The 13,502-nt window shown below is 39.2% G+C and overlaps 1 protein-coding gene and 1 non-coding gene across 2 annotated transcripts in view; both read left to right on the forward strand.

Annotated features, from left to right (window-relative positions):
* LOC140175145 (ATP-dependent Clp protease proteolytic subunit-like) overlaps nt 1-13,502 on the forward strand; it is a 37,129-nt gene that overhangs the window by 20,208 nt on the left and 3,419 nt on the right. The window lies entirely within an intron of this gene.
* On the forward strand, nt 9,041-9,144 carry LOC112713596 (small nucleolar RNA R71). The gene has a single exon (XR_003158567.1). It is a non-coding gene; the product is annotated as a small nucleolar RNA R71 (small nucleolar RNA).

A 13,502-nucleotide genomic window follows, 5' to 3' on the forward strand; every position in this document is an offset into this window, starting at 1 on the left:
TTCCTTCAGCAATTTGCAGAGCATGCAGTTCTGATTCTGCTGTTCTTCCTTCAGTTGCTCCATAGTTTCTTGTAACTTGATGATAGATGCTTCTAGGCTAGTCCAGTAGTCAATTTTAGGAAATTCAGGGAGGAACTCCTGCGCCCTCCTTTTGATAGAGTTGTCTTGCATTTGTCCTTCCATTGACTTCTTGGTGATTGGATGTTCAATGGGTATGAATTCATCTACTCCCATCTTTACCCCAGCCTCTTTACAGAGCAAGGAGATCAAGCTTGGGTAAGCCAATTTGGCTTCAGTGGAATTTTTATTTGCAATTGTGTAGATCTCACAAGCAATCACATGATGAACCTCCACTTTTTTTCCAAGCATAATGCAATGAATCATCACTGCTCTCTTGATAGTGACCTCAGAACGGTTGCTAGTGGGCAATATGGAACGCCCAATAAAGTCTAGCCAACCTCTTGCAATTGGTTTGAGGTCTCCCCTCTTGAGTTGGTTTGGGACACCCTTTGAATTGGTTATCCACTTAGTTCCAGGGAGGCATATATCCTCTAGAACTTGATCCAACCCTTTATCTGCTCTCACCATTCTCCTATTAAAGGATTCAGGATCATCCTGCAGTTGAGGCAATTTGAAGATTTCTCTTATTTTGTCCAGATGGAAGTACATAACTTTCCCTCTGACCATGGTTCTGTAGGTATGGTAAGCAGTTCCAGTCATTCTCTGCTTATCTGTTAGCCACAGATTTGAGTAGAATTCCTGAACCATATTCCTTCCAACCTTTATCTTAGGATTGGTTAGAACTTCCCATCCTCTATTTCGAATTTGCTCTTGGATCCCCGGATATTCATCTTCTTTCAGATCAAATTTAACTTTCAGGATCACTGACCTCAGACCCATTATTTTGTGATAATGGTCTTCATGTTCTTTGGTTAAGAACTTCTCTTGATTCCAAAGATTCTTTGGATTATTCTCTTTCTTTCCTCTTAAATTGGTTTGTTTTCCCTTAGGAGCCATGATCTTGATGAATCTTGGCTTAGTGATCACGGAAAAGCACACCAAACTTAGAGGTTTGCTTGTCCTCAAGCAAAAGAAAGGAAAGAAGGGAGAGAGAGGAGGAGCAAATTCGAATGGTGTGGGGCAATGAGGGGGCTGAACGTGTATTTATAAAGTGGGGAGGAGAGATTTCGAAAAAAAAAGAAAAATTTGAAAGGAGATTTGAGAAGATATGGAAAGAATTTGAGAGAAGGGTGAGTTTTTGAACAAGATTTGGGATTGATTTGAGAGATTTGAAGAGTGATTTTAGATTTTTGAAGATTTGAAAGTGAATGATGAAAGGTTGAGATGTATTTATGTAGAAAGTATGGGTAAGAAAAGGAAAATTTGAAAAAAATTTGATTGGAAATCAAAATCTTGGTTCCCCACCTTTCTGGCGTTAAACGCCCAGAATGGCACCCATTCTGGCGTTTAACGCCCATTTGTTGCCCATTGTGGGCGTTTAACGCCCAGCCAGGTGCCCTGGTTGGCGTTAAACGCCAGAATTCCTTTATCACTGGGCATTTTTCTAAAACGCCCAGGATGCTACACACCTGGCGTTAAACGCCCAGAATGGTGCCCATTCTGGCGTTTAACGCCCAAAATGCCCCTTACTGGCGTTTTTTCGCCAGTAAGCTCTTTTTCTCTGCTTTTTGCGCTGAATCCTTCTGTAACTCTGTGAATTCCTTCATTTTTGATACTTGCCTTTGTAAAAACAAAACATATAACCTGCTAATGGCTGGGTTGCCTCCCAGCAAGTGCTTCTTTACTGTCTTTAGCTGGACCTTTACTCAGAATCACTCAAGTCTCAGTTTTGAGCATTCCTGCTCAAAATTGCCTTCAAGATAATGCTTGATTCTCTGTCCATTAACAATGAACTTTTTGTCAGAATCAATATCCTGAAGCTCAACATATTCATATGGTGACACTCCTGTAATCACATACGGACCCCTCCACCGGGATTTGAGTTTTCTTGGAAACAATTTGAGCCTAGAGTTGAAGAGCAGGACTTTTTGTCCCAGCTCAAAGACTCTGGATGACAACTTCTTGTCATGCCACTTCTTTGCCTTTTCCTTATAAATTTTTGCATTTTCAAAGGCATTGAGTCTGAACTCTTCTAGCTCATTTAGCTGGAGCAATCTTTTTTCACCAGCTAACTGAGCATCCATGTTTAGGAATCTGGTTGTCCAGTAGGCTTTATGTTCCAGTTCCACGGGCAGATGACAGGCCTTCCCATACACCAGTTGGTATGGAGAGGTTCCTATAGGAGTCTTGAATGCTGTTCTGTATGCCCACAGAGCATCATCCAAGCTCTTTGCTCAATCCTTTCTTCGGGCTATCACAGTCCGTTCCAGGATTCTTTTTAGCTCTCTGTTAGAGACTTCAGCTTGCCCATTTGTCTGTGGATGATACGGAGTTGCCACTTTGTGGCTAATTCCATATCTAACCATAGCAGAGTATAGCTGTCTATTGCAGAAATGAGTGCCCCCGTCACTGTTTAGTACTCTGGGAACACCAAATCTGCTGAAGATGTGTTTCTGGAGGAATTTCAGCACGGTCTTGGTATCATTAGTGGGTGTAGCAATTGCTTCTACCCACTTAGATACATAGTCCACTGCCACCAGAATGTAAGTGTTTGAGTATGATGGTGGGAATGGACCCATGAAGTCAATTCCCCATACATCAAACAATTCTATCTCTAATATCCCTTGTTGAGGCATGGCATATCCGTGAGGTAAGTTACCAGCTCTTTGGCAACTGTCACAGTTACGCACAAACTCTCGGGCATCTTTATAGAGAGTAGGCCAGTAGAAGCCACATTGGAGGACTTTAATGGCTGTTCGCTCACTTCCAAAATGTCCTCCATACTGTGATCCATGGCAGTGCCATAGGATCCTTTGTGCTTCTTCTCTGGGTACACATCTGCGGATCATTCCGTCTGCACATCTCTTAAAGAGATATGGTTCATCCCAGAGGTAGTACTTGGCATCTGAAATTAATTTCTTTCTTTGCACTCTGCTGTACTCCTGGGGTATGAACCTCACAGCTTTATAATTTGCAATATCTGCAAACCATGGAGCTTCCTGAATGGCAAAGAGTTGCTCATCTGGGAAGGTCTCAGAGATCTCAGTAGAAGGGAGGGACGCCCCAGCTACTGGTTCTATTCGGGACAGATGATCAGCTACTTGGTTCTCTGTCCCTTTTCTGTCTCTTATTTCTATATCAAACTCTTGCAGAAGCAACACCCATCTGATAAGCCTGGGTTTTGAATCCTGCTTTGTGAGTAAGTATTTAAGAGCAGCATGGTCAGTGTACACAACCACTTTGGACCCCACTAGATAGGATCTAAATTTGTCAATGGCATAGACCACTGCGAGTAACTCTTTTTCTGTGGTTGTGTAATTCTTCTGTGCGTCATTTAGAACACGGCTGGCATAATAAATGACGTACAGAAGCTTGTTATGCCTCTGTCCCAACACTGTACCAATGGCATGGTCACTAGCATCACACATTAGTTCAAATGGTAATGTCCAATCTGGTGCAGAGATGACTGGTGCTGTGACCAGCTTAGCTTTCAGGGTCTCAAATGCCTGCAGACACTGTGTGTCAAACACAAATGGTGTGTCAGCAGCTAGCAGGTTACTCAAAGGTTTTGCAATTTTCGAAAAATCCTTTATAAACCTTCTGTAGAATCCTGCATGCCCCAGAAAGCTTCTGATTGCCTTAACATTGGCAGGTGGTGGTAATTTTTCAATTACCTCTACCTTTGCCTTATCCACCTCTATTCCCCTGCTTGAAATTTTGTGCCCAAGGACAATTTCTTCAGTCACCATAATGTGACATTTTTCCCAGTTTAAAACCAGGTTAGTCTCTTGGCACCTTTTCAGGACAAGTGATAGGTGGTTAAGACAGGAGCTGAATGAGTCTCCATATACTGAGAAGTCATCCATGAAGACTTCAAGAAATTTCTCCACCATATCAGAGAAGATGGATAGCATGCATCTCTGAAAGGTTGCAGGAGCATTACACAGACCAAAAGGCATCCTTCTGTAGGCAAACACGCCAGAAGGGCAAGTAAATGCTGTTTTCTCTTGGTCCTGAGGATCTACTGCAATTTGGTTGTAACCTGAATAGCCATCCAAAAAGCAGTAATAATCATGACCAGCTAGTCTTTCTAGCATTTGGTCTATGAATGGTAAAGGAAAATGATCCTTTTTGGTGGCTGTATTGAGCATTCTGTAGTCAATACACATACGCCACCCTGTGACTGTTCTTGTAGGAACCAGTTCATTTTTTCATTATGAACCACTGTCATGCCTCCCTTTTTGGGGACAACTTGGACAGGGCTCACCCAGGGGCTATCAGAAATAGGATAAATAATCCCAGCCTCTAGTAATTTAGTGACCTCTTTCTGCACCACCTCCTTCATGGCAGGATTTAGCCTCCTCTGTGGTTGGACCACTGGTTTGGCATTATCCTCCAACAGGATTTTGTGCATGCATCTAGCTGGGCTAATACCCTTAAGATCACTTATGGACCACCCAAGAGCTGTCTTGTGTGTCCTTAGCACTTGAATCAGTGCTTCCTCTTCCTGTGGATTTAAAGCAGAGCTTATAATCACTGGAAAAGTGTCACTTTCTCCCAGAAATGCATACTTCAGGGATGGTGGTAGTGGTTTGAGTTCAGGTTTGGGAGGCTTATCCTCCTCCTGAGGAATTTTCGAAAATTCCTTTGTTTCCACTGATTCTTCTTGATCAGGTTGAGCATCCTTGAAGATGTCCTCAAGCTCTGATTCTAGGCTTTCAGTCATATTGACCTCTTCTACCAGAAAGTCAATAATGTTAGCGCCCATGCAGTCATTTGGTGTGTCTGGATGCTGCATAGCTTTTACAGCATTCAACTTGAACTCATCCTCATTGACTCTCAGGGTTACTTCCCCTTTTTGTACATCAATGAGAGTTCGTCCAGTTGCTAGGAAAGGTCTTCCTAGAATGAGAGTTGCACTCTTGTGCTCCTCCATTTCCAGCACCACAAAGTCAGTTGGAAAGGCGAATGGCCCAACCTTGACAATCATATCCTCTATTATGCCTGATGGATATTTAATGGAGCCATCAGCAAGTTGGAGGCATATCCGGGTTGGTTTGACTTCTCCAGTCAACCCAAGCTTTCTGATAGTAGATGCAGGTATTAGATTGATGCTTGCTCCAAGATCACATAGGGCTGTCTTGGTGCAAGCACCTTCTAATGTGCATGGTATCATAAAGCTTCCTGGATCTTGAAGCTTTTCTGGTAAGCTTTTTAGAATGACTGCACTGCATTCTTCAGTGAGAAACACTTTTTCAGTTTCTCTCCAATCCTTCTTATGACTTAAGATTTCTTTCATGAATTTAGCATAAGAAGGTATTTGCTCAAGTGCCTCTGCAAACGGAATCTTTATTTCAAGAGTCCTTAGATAGTCTACAAAGCGGGCAAATTGCTTATCCTGTTCCGCTTGGCGGAGTTTTTGAGGATAAGGCATCTTGGCTTTATATTCTTCAACCTTAGATGCTGCAGGTTTATTCCTTACAGAAGTGGTTGAAGAAGCCTTGTTAGAGGGATTACTGTCAGCACTCTCAGGTGTCTGATCCTCCCTTGGCGTCTGAACGCCAGGATTGGGTGGAAAATGGGCGTTTAACGCCAACTTTTCCCCCTTTTCTGGCGTTTGAACGCCAGAACTGGGCAGGGAATGGGCGTTTAACGCCAGCTTTCCCTCCCTTTCTGGCGTTTGAACGCCAATAACATTCCTCTCTGGGCTCTTACTGTCCTCAGAGGGATTTTGAACAGTGGTTTGGTTATCCCCTGTCAATTGTTCCTTGTTTGGCTTTTTGCTACTTTGAGCAGTGTTATTCAGTGTCTTCCCACTCCTCAGTTGAACTGCTTGACATTCCTCTGTTATCTATTTAGATATTTGCTGTTTTGCTTGATTCAACTGCAGTTCTATGTTCTTGTTAGCAACTTTAGTTTCATGGAGCATTTCTTTAAATTCTGCTAACTGTTCTGTCATCAGGAGCAATTGTTGATTAAGCTCAATCATCTGTTCTTGAGAATTAGGATCAGTGACTACTGTCATGACTTCCTCTTTTGGAGAGAACTCATTGCTAGAGTACAAATATTGGTTTCTAGTAACAGTGTCTATAAGCTCTTGAGCCTCTTCAATTGTCTTCCTCATGTGTATAGATCCACCAGCTGAGTGGTCTAAAGACATCTGAGCTTTTTCTGTAAGCCCATAGTAGAAGATGTCTAACTGTACCCACTCTGAAAACATTTCAGAGGGGCATTTTCTTAGCATACCTCTATACCTCTCCCAGGCATTATAAAGGGATTCATTATCCTCTTGTTTAAAGGCTTGGATGTCCAGCCTTAGCTGTGTCATCCTCTTTGGAGGGTAAAAGTGATTCAGGAATTTGTTTGATAACTGTTTCCATGTCTTTATGCTTGCTGTAGGTTGGTTATTCAACCACCTTTTAGCTTGATCTTTTACAGCAAATGGAAACAGTAATAGTCTGTAGACATCCTGATCCACCTCTTTATCATGTACTGTGTCAGCAATTTGTAAGAACTGTGCCAGAAACTCAGTAGGCTCTTCCTGTGGAAGACTGGAATACTGGCAATTTTGCTGCACTATGATAATGAGTTGAGGATTTAGCTCAAAGCTGCTTGCTTTGATGGGAGGTGTACAGATGCTACTCCCATATGCAGCTGTAATGGGGTTAGCATATGACCCCAGAGTCCTTTTGGACTGATCAATCCCACTTATGTCTATAATGGATAAAGGGAAATGATATGGATTGCAAATAGATAAATTTTGTTTTGTTTTTTTTTTAAATTGACCGAAAAATGAAATAAAAACAAAAGGAAAATAAAAAAAATCGAAAATTTAAAGAGAAAAAGATCAAAGCAAATTGAAAACTGAATCAATTAGTTAATTAGAAAGATTTTGAGATTAGCAATTAGAAAGATATGATTGAAAAGTTTTTATGAAACAGATTTGATTTTTGAAAAGAGGAAAGAGAAAAACAACAAAATGACACCAAACTTAGAATTTTTTAGAAAATCAAACACTAATTTTTTGAAAATTTTAAGGGAAAAACACAAAGAGGACACCAAACTTAGAATTTTTACGGATCAAAAAGGGACTAAGGACATGCAAATTCGAAAATTAGAAGAAAAACAAAAGCATGCAATTGACACCAAACTTAAAATATGAAACTGGACTCAACTAAAAGACTCTAAACCATCAAAAATAAAACAGTCCTAATCTAAGCAACAAGATAAGCCGTCAGTTGTCCAAACTCGAACAATCCCCGGCAACAGCGCCAAAAACTTGGTGCACGAAATTGCAATCACACTTTTGCAATTCCGCACAACTAACCAGCAAGTGCACTGGGTCGTCCAAGTAATACCTTACGTGAGTAAGGGTCGATCCCACGGAGATTGTCGGCTTGAAGCAAGCTATGGTTATCTTGTAAATCTTAGTCAGGATATCAGAAATTATCAGGATTGATTGTGAAAAGTAAAAGAACATGAACTAAGTACTTGTTTTGCAGTGATAGAGAATAGGTTGAGGTTTTGGAGATGCTCCATCTTCTGAATCTCTGCTTTCCTACTGTCTTCTTCTTCAAGCACGCAAGGTTCGTTCCATGGCAAGCTGTATGCAAGGGTTTCACCGTTGTCAGTGGCTACCTCCCATCCTCTCAGTGGAAATGTTCAATGCACGCTGTCACGGCACGGCTATCCATCTGTCGGTTTTCAATCAGGCCGGAATAGAATCCAGTGATTCTTTTGCGTCTGTCACTAACGCCCCGCCTTTAGGAGTTTGAAGCTCGTCACAGTCATTCAATCCTTGAATCCTACTCAGAATACCACAGACAAGGTTTAGACCTTCCGAATTCTCTTGAATGCCGCCAACAGTTCTAGCTTATACGACGAAGATTCTGATTAAAGAATCCAAGAGATATCTACTTAATCTAAGGTAGAACGGAGGTGGTTGTCAGGCACACGTTCATAGTTGAGAATGATGATGATTGTCACAGATCATCACATTCATCCGGTTTAAGAACAAGTAATATCTTGGAATGGAAGCAAGCATGATTGAATGAAAAACAGTAGTAATTGCATTAATCCATCAAGACACAGCAGAGCTCCTCACCCCCAACCATGGGGTTTAGAGACTCATGCCGTGGAAAGTACACAAAGAAACGTGTAAAGTATCATGAGGTACAGATACAATGTCAAAAGATCCTATTAATAGTGAACTAGTAGCCTAGGGTATACAGAAATGAGTAAATGACGTAAAAATCCACTTCTGGGTCCACTTAGTGTGTGCTTGGGCTGAGCAATGAAGCATTTTCGTGTAGAGACCTTTTCTGGAGTTAAACGCCAGCTTTTATGCCAGTTTGGGCGTTTAACTCCAAGTTTTATGCCAGTTCCAGCGTTAAACGCTGGAAATTCTGAGGCTGATTTGCCACGCCGGTTTGGGCCATCAAATCTTGGGCAAAGTATGGACTATTATACATTGCTGGAAAGCCCAGGATGTCTACTTTCCAACGCCGTTGAGAGCGCGCCAATTGGGCTTCTGTAGCTCCAGAAAATCCACTTTGAGTGCAGGGAGGTCAGAATCCAACAGCATCTGGAGTCCTTTTCAGTCTCTGAATCAGATTTTTGCTCAGGACCCTCAATTTCAGCCAGAAAATACCTAAAATCACAGAAAAACACACAAACTCATAGTAAAGTCCAGAAAAGTGAATTTTAACTAAAAACTAATAAAAATATACTAAAAACTAACTAGATCATACAAAAAACATACTAAAAACAATGCCAAAAAGTGTATAAATTATCCGCTCATCAAGCTTCTGCAGGCGTTTTCTTTAAGTGAATGGATCCACCTGCAGAATGGTCTAATGACATTTTGGAAAATTCAGATAGACCATAATAGAATATATCTAATATGGTCCATTCTGAAAACATGTCAGAAGGACACTTTTTGGTCATCTGCTTGTATCTTTCCCAAGCTTCATAGAGGGATTCACCATCTTTTTGCTTGAAGGTCTGAACATCCACTCTAAGCTTGCTCAACTTTTGAGGAGGAAAGAATTTATCCAAGAAGGCCGTGACCAGCTTATCCCAGGAGTCCAGGTTATCTTTAGGTTGTGAGTCCAACCATGTTCTAGCTCTGTCTCTTACAGCAAAAGGGAAAAGCATGAGCCTGTATACTTCATGATCTACTCCATTTGTCTTTACAGTCTCACAAATCTGCAAGAACTCAGTTAAAAACTGGTAAGGATCTTCAGATGGAAGTCCATGAAACTTGTAGTTCTGTTGCATTAGAGCAACTAATTGAGATTTCAGCTCAAAATTGTTTGCTCCAATGGCCGGAATGGAGATGCTTTTTCCATCAAATTTGGACGTTGGTTTAGTGAAATCACCTAGCATTCTCCTTGCATTATTGTTGTTGGGTTCGGCTGCCATCTCCTTTTCTTGTTCGAAAATTTTAGAAAGGTTGTCTCTGGATTGTTGTAATTTAGCTTCTCTTAGTTTCATTTTTAGAGTCCTTTCAGGTTCTGGATCAGCTTCAATAAGAATGCCTTTTTCATTGTTCTTGCTCATATAGGGAAGAAGAGAACAAGAAAAGAAAGAGAAATCCTCTATGTCACAGTAAAGAGGTTCCTTATTGTTAGTAGAAGAAGAAAGGGAATAAAGAAAGGAGAGGGATGAATAGTCTGTATAAAGAGTAAGGATAGGGGAGGTGATAAGAGATAAAGAGAAGTGTTAGTAAATAAATAAATAAATAGAAGAAGAGAAGAGAGGGAGAATTCGAAAATAATTTTGAAAAAGTAGTTAATAATTTTCAAAAATTAAAGATAATATATAATTAAAATTAAATTTAAAACAATCAATTAATTTAAAAAAATTTTGAAAAAGGGATGAGATATTCTCGAAAATTAAAGAGGGAAAAGTAGTTAGGTGGTTTTGAAAAAGATAAGAAACAAACAAAAAGTCAAATAGTTAGTTGAAAAAGATATTAAAATCAAATTTGAAAAGATAAGAAGATAAGAAGTTAGATAAGACATTTTGAAATCAAATTTTTGAAAAAGATAAAATTTTGAAAAAGTTATGATAAAAAGATAAGATGAAAAAGATTTAAATTTTTTAAAATTAAAATTAATTACTTAACTAACAAGAAACTAAAAGATATGATTCTAGAATTTAAAGATTGAACCTTTCTTAACAAGAAAGTAACAAACTTCAAATTTTTGAATCAATCACATTAATTGTCAGTGTAATTTCGAAAATTTGAAATAAAATTAAGAAAAAGATTTTGAAAATAATTTTAAAATTTTCGAAATTAATAAGATAAAAATGAAAAAGATTTGATTTTTGAAAAAAGTTTTGAAAAGATAAGATTTTTGAAATTGAAAATTTGACTTGACTTGTAAGAACCAACTAATTTTTAAAAATTTTTTGACCAAGTCAACCCAAAATTTCGAAAATTTGGAGGTAAATAAGGAAAAGATATTTTTTGATTTTTGAGTTTTTAATGAGGAGAGAGAAAAACAACAAAAATGACTCACAACATAAAAATTATGAATCAAAACTCATGATGCATGCAAGAACACTATGAATGTCAAGATGAACACCAAGAACACTTTGAAGATCATGATGAACATCCAGAACATATTTTTGAAAAATTTTTGATGCAAAGAAAACATGCAAGACACCAAACTTAGAAATCTTTAATGCTTGGAAAATATGAATGCAAAGATGCACATGAAAAACAACAAAAGACACAAAACAAGAAATCATCAAGATCAAACAAGAAGACTTACCAAGAACAACTTGAAGATCATGAAGAACACCATGAATGCATGAATTTTTCGAAAAAAATGGAAGAACAATATGAATATGCAATTGACACCATACTTAAAACATAAAATATTTTTGATTTTTATGATTTTCTAATTTTTTTTGTATTTTCTTTTATTTTTTCGAAAAACATATGGAAAAAGAAAATAAGAAATTCAAAATCTTTAAGAAGAATTCCAGGAATCTTTCAATGTTAGTCGAAAGCTCCAATCAAAGGGTTTGACATGGCTTAATAGCCAGTCAGCTTTAGGATGGAATTACATGCATTGTGGTGATTAGTTGAAGACCAATTCCAAAGGAGTTTGAATATGGCTTTACAGCCAACCAGACATCAACATGTTACTTGTGAAACTCTAGAATTTATTCTTAAAAATTTAGAATAATTTTCGAAAACAGAATATTTTTGAAAACTTTTTGAAAAGAAAAATAAAAAGAAAATTACCTAATCTGAGCAACAAGATGAACCGTCAGTTGTCCATACTCGAATAATCCCCGGCAACGGCGCCAAAAGCTTGGTGCACGAAATTGTGATCATCAACAATGGCTCCAATAATTTGGTAGCTCTCACACGTGAATTACACTTAGTCACAACTCCGCACAACTAACCAGCAAGTGCACTGGGTTGTCCAAGTAATACCTTACGTGAGTAAGGGTCGATCCCACGGTGATTGTTGGTATGAAGCAATCTATGGTCATCTTGTAGATCTCAGTCAGGCGGATAATAATTGGTTATGGGAAATATAAAGAGATACTTGCTTAAATAATAAAGGATAGAACTACTTATGTAAATTAATGGTGGGAATTTCAGATAAGTGTATGGAGATGCTTGTCCCTGTTGAATCTCTGCTTTCCTACTGCTCTCATCCAATCCTTCTCACTCCTTTCCATGGCAAGCTGTATGTAGGGCATCACCGTTGTCAATGGCTACATCCCATCCTCTCAGTGAAAATGGTCCAAATGCTCTGTCACAGCACGGCTAATCATCTGTCGGTTCTCAATCAGGCTGGAGTAGAATCCCGTGATTCTTTTGCGTCTGTCACTAACGCCCAGCATTCAGGAGTTTGAAGCTCGTCACAGTCATTCAATCCCGAAATCCTACTCGGAATACCACAGACAAGGTTAGACTTTCCGGATTCCCATGAATGCCGCCATCAATTCTAGCTTATACCACGAAGGTTCTGATTAAGGAATCCAAGAGATATGCGCCCGGTCTAAGGTAGAACGGAAGTGGTTGTCAATCACGCGCGTTCATAAGTGAGAATGATGATGAGTGTCACGGATCATCACATTCATCAAGTTGAAGTGCAACGAATATCTTAGAACAGGAATAATTCGAATTGAATAGAAAATAATAGTAATTGCATTGAAACTCGAGGTACAGCAAAGCTCCACACCCTTAATCTATGGTGTGTAGAAACTCCACCGTTGAAAATACATAAGTGAAAGGTCCAGGCATGGCTGAATGGCCAGCCCCCATGAAGGTCTAAGGACTAGGCGTCCAGAGATGTCTAATACAATAGTAAATTATCCTATTTATACTAGACTAGCTACTAGGGTTTACAGGAGTAAGTATTTGATGCATAAATCCACTTCCAGGGTCCACTTGGTGTATGTTTGGGCTGAGTTTGATCATCCACGAGCTGAGGCTTCTTTTGGAGTTGAACGCCAAGTTGTAACGTGTTTTGGGCGTTCAACTCCGGTTCGTGACGTGTTTCTGGCGTTTGACTCCAGACAGCAACATGGAACTGGCGTTGAGCGCCAGTTTACGTCATCTAATCACGAATAAAGTATGAACTATTATATATTGCTGGAAAGCTCTGGATGTCTACTTTCTAAGACCGTTGAGAGCGCGCTATGTGGAGTTCTGTAGCTCTAGAAAATCCATTTTGAGTGCAAGGAGGTCAGATTCCAATAGCATCAGCAGTCCTTTGTCAGCCTCTTATCAGAGTTTTGCTCAGGTCCCTCAATTTCAGCCAGAAAATACCTGAAACCACAGAAAAACACACAAACTCATAGTAAAGTCCAAAAATGTTAATTTAGCATAAAAACCAATGAAAACATCCCTAAAAGTAACTAGATCATACTAAAAAATACCTAAAAACAGTGCCAAAAAGCGTATAAATTATCCGCTCATCAAGGAATGTGCTAAGTTTTAAGTGTGGGGAGGTCGGCCGACTGATCTCCGTAGGTAACACCCGAATAAACTTTTGAATCTCTTTGTTAGTTAGGATAGGTTACATGATTAGGTTTTCTTTGACACCATTTGCATGATAAGTCTACTTGGTTGGAGTAATGAATTCTCTCATAGGAAAATAAGATTTTTGGGTAACCTTACCAACTTGAAAAAATGAAAAAACTTTTGATGCTAAGCTTGCTCGAAGATTGTACTTTGGAACATGGATTTTGAGTTAAGAACATAAGCAAGTGAGTTTTGAGCCTTGTTGCGTGGCTACATCTTATAGTAATTTATCTTCCTTCTTGTGTGTATTGTTCTCTCTCTATGATTGTGATCCTTAATTTGTTTGACTCTATATGTCCATTTTTGTATGTGTAAATGCATGTAT

The sequence above is a fragment of the Arachis hypogaea genome, chromosome 9 (assembly GCF_003086295.3).
Source record: "Arachis hypogaea cultivar Tifrunner chromosome 9, arahy.Tifrunner.gnm2.J5K5, whole genome shotgun sequence".
Classification (NCBI taxonomy): Eukaryota; Viridiplantae; Streptophyta; class Magnoliopsida; order Fabales; family Fabaceae; genus Arachis; species Arachis hypogaea.